Source organism: Corylus avellana, chromosome 3, assembly GCF_965113065.1.
Source record: "Corylus avellana chromosome 3, dhCorAvel1.hap1.2, whole genome shotgun sequence".
Classification (NCBI taxonomy): Eukaryota; Viridiplantae; Streptophyta; class Magnoliopsida; order Fagales; family Betulaceae; genus Corylus; species Corylus avellana.
In genome coordinates, this window is record NC_142492.1 from 12,015,798 (window position 1) to 12,023,312 (window position 7,515).

Here is a 7,515-nt window from a genome sequence, read left to right on the forward strand (position 1 = left end):
CAATTTGCCTCTCTTGTTGTTTTGCAATATACATGACAGAAATTAAAAGAGACATGAATGGAGCTAAAAACTTGGAGTACGTGTTAATCCAAGCTAGGCCCTGCTTGAGAAGGCTAAAATTAAATCTTGAATTGCCGGGATCCCAATAAAGTCCAATCTCATCACCCTTCTTCAGCCTCCTCCTCTTCACAAAGTCCCCTTTCCATCTTTCAGTGAAGACGTAGCTCCCACTCGTCCATCGGTTGAAGAGCAATTGATATTCAGACATGGTGTCACAATCCCAAACGAAAACTCTCACCTCATTCTTTATGTTCTCAATGACTCTGCATCCCAATGGGGTAAAATATGCCTCCCTATGCTGTCCTCCGCCAGCAGCAACTTCAACAAATGCCCCAGATCGCTTGTCACAATCGTCTTCTTGATAGCCCAGGGATTATATTGGCCGAGCTTCAACTCCAATGAAACACTGCTGCACCTCTCTTCTTTCTAAGTTCGCGGTAATCCGCGGATTTCATTCTTTTGAGTATTATTCCACAAGCGCTGTTTTCAGTTGCTTTCCTCTTTTTGTTGGCGCAATAAGAATCGCAAACGACCTTCAACTCCAACGAGATCTTGGCGTCCATTAATTCACGTTGGCTCTCGGTGGTGATCATCACAATAAGTCGGTTATCAGCTTGGCGATCGTTCTCTAGAGTCATAAAATTGAACAAGATGGGTTCAAAAAAGGAGGAAGTAATATCGTCTGTTGTCTTGTCGTCGTTTTGTAAGATAAAAATGTAATTTGTAACATTTCTCTTGGAAGAAGCACATGCCAAATTCTTTGTTAGCCATCTAGTTGGGCAAGAAAGGTATCAGATTAATACCAGCCAGTTCTCCAGCAATAAGAATAATGCACCTCAATTGGAACATCATGAAAATGAGAAAGACTCACTTCTCTGAGTTCTGAATTGGTGGCTTCTCAGCTGGTGTGCGCTCGGGAACTATGTTTTCAGCTGGTTTTGCAACTTCAGGAAAAAGAGTGTACTCCACAACACAGCCTATTGAGCCATCAGTTTCTGTTCCCATTGAAAGACCACCGTCAGAGATATCACTTAATCCTTCCTCAGAATCTGCATCCCCAAAGCCCAAGAGCTCAATGTCTTCAGTAAAATGCTGGCCTACGTTCCCTCCAGATAAGATTGACCTTGAGAAGCTGCAAGTGCTCAATCTCCTCATCTTTCTTTGCAACTATTTCCTTGAGAGATGCCACCTGGAAGATAAAAAGGAAATCGGACAAACAAAATAAAAATAAAAATAAAAATAAAGGGAATAAAAAATCTTCCTTGTTAAATATTATGTGAAGTAATCAGCTAAGACCCAAGGTGTTTCCCTCCAATAATTTCTCACACCTTTTATTCCCTAAACCTGACAAAAAATGTTAGGGGCAGAATATGGGTGGGGAAACAACTGTCAAACATGGTAGGCTGTAATATTGGTGGGAAAGAAATAATATTTATGATGGCTTCCAAAGAAAATTTCTTTCAAGCAAAATGGCTCTTATGGAACAGGCTGCAAGGAGCAAGGACCTGCCACCTTAACCAGCTAAGCTCTATCTAGAGCATAAGAAGTCAAGAGACCCTGAATCAGATCCTATCAAGCTAACAATACAGAATTCTGTAAAGTGGATGCTGCAAATGATTTTGCAAATGAAACTGGGATGTGAACGATACCGCAGCTAAACTTAGGGCATATTTCATGGGCGCTTCCTAGTCGGAGAGAAAAAATTCAATGTGGAAAATTAAGAACAAGAAAAAAGTGACCAAAAATCTGAATAGCTAAAGATGTGGAAAAGGGCAGTGTCAAAGATCCACTCAAATGGGGATTTAAGAAAACAAGTCCTTTGTATTTAGCTTTGGGCATCCTTTCTCTCCAAATGCACCAAATTAGAAAGGAAGGAATTGCATTCCAAACAATATTGATATCATACCAGCCAACCCTCTTTTCCAAATATAAAAATCATTCCTAATTGGTAAACCATTGATTTCATAGGATTGTTGGGGATTCTACAAATGAATCTGTCCATTTCTGTAGTATAACAACATGGCGAATAACCTTGTGAAATATTTAGTTAATAGTTTAGAGAGAGTAACATATCAAAAAAAATCTCCAAACAATAGCCATTAAGAGGAATACAAGAAAGCACTCTGAAACATCTGCTTTGTATGTTAAAAGCAAGATCTCTAAGAAAGCATGTTATGTTAAGAAGAATAAAAGATTGGACCTGTTCCATAAGTTCTCTAACATCTCTTCCCTCTTTGTTGCTCTGTACAGCACCTAACTCTACACCAGAAACCCTCTCTGCAAACTTCAAGGTACTTATGGTTTCAGAGTAAGAATCTATATCCGGATTAAGCTGAACAAACATAAGGGTTTTAGCTTGACCACCTACAATTTGGAGAGGAACAAAAAATAAAGATAAAACAAGTCATGAATAAAAGAAACTCAAAACTACAGTATCAAACTCTGAAAGTCATATCTTATTACCATAGTCAAAGACCAAGAATAAGACAGGTAACCTAAAGAACTCTGAAGTACATGAGTTAATTTGCTATTTCTGTATGGTAAATGTGGACTCTTCTGCGCTAGAGCAAAAATTACATCTCCAAGCGGCTGATAGTGATTTGTTTATATGTTGTGCCTCCCTAAGCCTATCCCCAGTTGCTTCAACTCTCACTTCCAGCAAGATCTACGAAATGTAGACTGCCACACAAGATGGCATCTGTCTCCAAGTCTATGCCTTGAACATGAACAGTGAGAACACTGCAAGATATGATTGAATAAGAAACAATAAATAAATTATAAAAAAAGAAAAAGAAAAATCTAACATGTAAAGTGGTTGACAGAAGAAGTTGGTACTGAGAGTACAACCCACGGGATCTGCTACTTCTTTCAGTCAGGGCTGTGGCACCGACTGCCCTATTCATCAAACCAATATTCATCAACTCCAAGACATCTGTGGTTGATTCAACAGGGTGCATGCTTGCATCAGGGACAGCTAACCCATTCGGTTGGGTGGTGTTCCAAATCCCAAGCGTGTGCAAGTCAAAGGAAACAAAAACTTTTCCATTAAAAGACGAGTACTTCTTGTAATTAAATGACCAGATGGAGTTCAACTTACAATCAAGTCGAAAAGTAAAAATGAAAGACAGAAAAAAATAAAAATAAAAAAATAAAGGATATCTTTTTTGAGGACCATCACTTGAAAGAAGATCACGAACTTGTTCATTATATGTCTCAACCATTTGAACAGCAACTTCACATGCAATGGAGCTTTTCCTGCTTTGAGAAATTAGGAAAAGATCATTTAATGCGTGATAGTTGACCCCCCAGTCCTCTTCTGATGATACACTAGGCCCACTCTAGAAGAAACACAATAAAAGCTGTAAGGAGCAATCCTAAATCATGGAAAAATTAAAACTGCTACAATATGAAAGATTTGCATACCATTTGTATAGGTCTTTCCTGAGCCAGTTTGACCATAAGTAAATATGCAGACATTGTATCCATCAAGAACAGAGCAGATTAATGGTTGGGTATCCATAAATACCTCCTCTATCAGCATATAATTCAAAATAAATAACAATTAGAATGTAAGAATTTTTTCACTAATAAAGGAATGTAGTAGTTAGAAGAAAGGTGTCACAAAATAAATAAACATCATTCATTTGGAAATCAATACCTTGAGTAGATGTTGGACCAAAAACCTTGTTAAACTTGAACAACCTACGGGTCTCTTTTCCTTGCTTAGAGGGATTCCCAATAACTAATTCACCATTTTCACCAAAATATTCGATGATGGTCTGCTTCTTACTTTGTCCTGGAAGGAATGGTCTTATGCGACAATACACTTTAATATTTCCTGCACAAGGGAGGGCAAAAGAATAGAGTGAAACTAAGAACTGACAAACTCAAGCAACAACCAAGCAAGACTAAGATGTACCTTTCAAGTCCTGAACCTCATTATACAACCTACGGTTCTCTTCTAGAACCGTATGATAATTTTCAGCAGCATCTGCCAGTCCTTTAAGCTTCAATGCTGTTTAAGAGAGCATACTTAAGAAAAAATTCCAGACAAAGATAAATGCACAACATTAAGCAGGATGTAAACTAACTTTAAATAATCAATCCTACCCAAGTAAAAGAATTCCTCCGCATAACTTCTTTTTGTCTTCAAGACTTTGTGTTTTATGGACTCTAAAGCCACCCCCAATTCCTAAACAATAAAACCATGTTAAAAGGATCAATATCCAAAAGATATGAGATAAAGAAAAAGAGAATTAAGGCAAACCTGCAAATTTCCAAAATGACAATCTATATATCTCTTGTAGATTCTCTGTTTCTTTTTCCATCTCCGTGATTTAGATTCAGAAAATGCCTCAAGTTCTTCTACCTTCTTCCTTGAATCTGCTAAAAGGCACTCAAGTTCTTTTAACTTCTTCTCCAACTCAATTACAGCTTCCTTAGCATTTGTTCCTAATTGCAAGCAATGATCTTCATGTATCCTTTTGGCCACTTCTAGTTCTTGTTTTAGAGCCAAAATCTCCATATCACTATGATCCTTCTCTTCCCTTAATTTTACCACATCCTGCTCCTCAAGTTTTTGTTTATCTTCTATTTTGGCCTTCTCGATCTGCCACATCACATAAAAGTTTATTTTTCACTTTGTGAGCCACGTAAAAGTATATTAGGAGCAAAATAAACTCACTAGCAAAAATAACTACCGAGAACCCTGTTGCAGCAATGGTTCTGGTTTTACAAACTAAAAAATATAATTGGTGTCATCGACATTTTTCTTAGTTTGCTGGCTTTATCATCTTTTTCAATGTAATATATTTATTAGCATTTTTACATACTACTTAAGAATCATATAAGTTAAGAAACATAAATTCATAATGATTCTTCATATTCCACAAATATGGCAGAACCTGCTTCTTTAACCAAGCAGCAAAGATTTTAATTATCACCCGTGCTTCATTGAGTATGTAATATATACACGTACATAATGAATCAAATGTGCAAGACATAACTGTGTGCGTTATCTAAAGATAAAATTGACATACTAATAACAACTATTAATATGCTTACATCCTTCAGAAAAGTGAAACTAATGGACTGCGGTTTTTTCACTCGGGACAGTACAACATTAGCATGTGTGATCATCAATTTGTACAGCTAACTATAATAAGTCATATTAGCTCTCTTCAAGATAAGTGCCACAGCTAAATAATGCTCATTAGGGAAAGAAACTTAAGGATTAATTAAAATGCATATAATATCTATTATGTACTAGTGATTATAAGATAAAAGGCAGGTTAAGAAGTCTTATGAGAAACTTTGGATTGCTAATTCTATAAGACAGCTATTAAAATCTTGGATGAATTACAGAACAATGTTTCATTATATTTGAATATAAAGATAGGGCTAAGAACAGTGCAGCACCTTTAGCTGCTGAAGTTGTTTCATAACAACCTATAGGAAACAAGAACAGTTAAAAGTCATTTGGGGGAAACAAAAACAAAAGGCAAACACCTGAAACCAAGAGTACCTCAATTTCTTCTGTACTCTCCGTTGCAATGGTTTCAAGTACTCTTATTTTTTATTGATACTTCTCCTCACGAGCTTTATAAAGATTACTTTTCTGCAAAAATGCAACATACGAACGCTTATTACTCATGAGCAGTATAAAACCATAATCTCTGAATTTTGGAAGAAAGAAAATCTCTATAGCATTTTACAATTTTTAATAAAGAGAAAGAATCATAACAATGTATTAGTTCAAGGCTTCGAGCATGCTTTAGTTATAAAGCACCAAAATCTTATTACTGTAAGGTGTCCTCTTACTGCCATACATTAGGTAGATCTCCGTGCTTTCCTTGCATGCTATCATCCAAAATCTTATTCACTATGTTGAAAAGCAATCGAGTTACAATTGCTTTTCAAGAATTGCAATTGTAATAAGAATTGCAATAAAACTTGAGAAAATCATCAAACTTACAATTGAAACGGCAGAATAGCAAATTTCAATCATATGGATAAAGGAAAATAATGAGCTTACATCCAAATTGTTTGAATTGATCACGTCCGAAGAATCACCAAAACATCCTTGCTCTCCAAGATGATGTAGTAAAGCATCTGATGGCTCTACAAAAGAATTAAAAAATGCGTAATTTCTTCTGATTCCAACGCGCGTTCTAAATTCATTTCCATCTCGGATTGGGATTTCTTGCTAATGGCTCTCTCCCTCTCTCTCCGTGTATATAAGCCCCACTCCCCCTCATACCTTTCTCTTCACACCAACAGCCTCCGAGAAAAACACATAAACACAAACGCTTTCTTTCCCGCCAACCTAGTCGGGCATGGAGCTTTTTGCCGCAACCGCGAAGCCGAAGCCGACGATCGGCGACTGCGAAAACAGCGATCTTTCACTGGAACTATCGCTTTTTTCAAACGACATGACAACAAACGAGATTAGTTCCTCCTTTTCTGAACCCATCTTGTTCGATTTTTTGACTCCTAACGATCGCCAAGCTAGGAAGCTAGTAACCGACTTATTGTGATGATCACCACCGAGAGCCAACGTGAATTAATGGACGCCGAGATCTCGTTGGAGTTGAAGGTCGGTTGCGATTCTTCTTGCGTCAACAAAAAGAGGAAAGCAACTGATCAAAACGGCGCTTCTGGAATAATATTCAAAAGAATGAAACCTGCGGATTACCGCGAACTTAGAAAAGAAGAGAGGCGCAGCGGAGTTTCATTGGAGTTGAAGCTCGGCCAATATGATCCCTGAACTATCAAGAAGACGATTGTGACAAGCGATCTGGGGCATCTGTCAAAGCTGCTGCTAGCGGCGAACGGCGTAAGGAGGCATATTTTACCCCATTGGGATGTAGAGCGCATTGAGAACATAACGAATGGGGTGAGAGTTTTCGTCTGGGACTGCGACACCATGTCTGAACATCAATTGCTCTTCAAACGATGGATGAGTGGGAGCTACGTCTTCATTGAAGGATGGAAAGGGTACTTTGTGGGGAGGAGGAAACTGAAGAAGGGTGATGAGATTGGACATTATTGGGATCCCGGCAATTCAAGATTTAATTTTAGCCTTCTCAAGGGGGGGGCTTAGCTAGCTTGGATTAACACGTAGCTCCATTCATGTCTCTTTTAATTTCTGTCATGTATATATATTGCAAAACAACTAGAGAGGCAAATCATTTTAGAAAACAAAAAAAAACCTAGAGAGGCAAATTGCCTGCCTTGTAATATTTTATATTCTTACTTTATTATGTTTTTTTTATTGGATTAAGATCTCTTACTATTTTAAATAAATATTATATTATTAAATTATGTAATTTTGGTGGACAACCACTAACCGTTTTGGTAGTCGGTTATTAAAAACTACTAACCGCCTAGGGCGGTTGTGGTTAGCCCTCTTTTTTTTTTTTGACATGTCCGCATAAAAAGAGGGAGGAGGATTCG

General features: G+C 37.4%; 1 pseudogene across 1 annotated transcript; it reads right to left on the minus strand.

Moving 5' to 3' along the window:
- Positions 1–230: 230 nt before the first annotated feature.
- LOC132175535 (kinesin-like protein KIN-14J) lies at positions 231–6,532 on the minus strand (annotated as a pseudogene). The gene is made up of 14 exons (XR_015911694.1): positions 6,410–6,532; positions 5,585–5,677; positions 5,479–5,508; positions 4,328–4,669; positions 4,171–4,252; positions 3,980–4,075; positions 3,719–3,898; positions 3,464–3,591; positions 3,220–3,398; positions 2,908–3,072; positions 2,556–2,799; positions 2,261–2,424; positions 932–1,249; positions 231–831 (listed from the first exon to the last, which is right to left on the minus strand). The product of XR_015911694.1 is annotated as a kinesin-like protein KIN-14J (transcript).
- Positions 6,533–7,515: the final 983 nt, after the last annotated feature.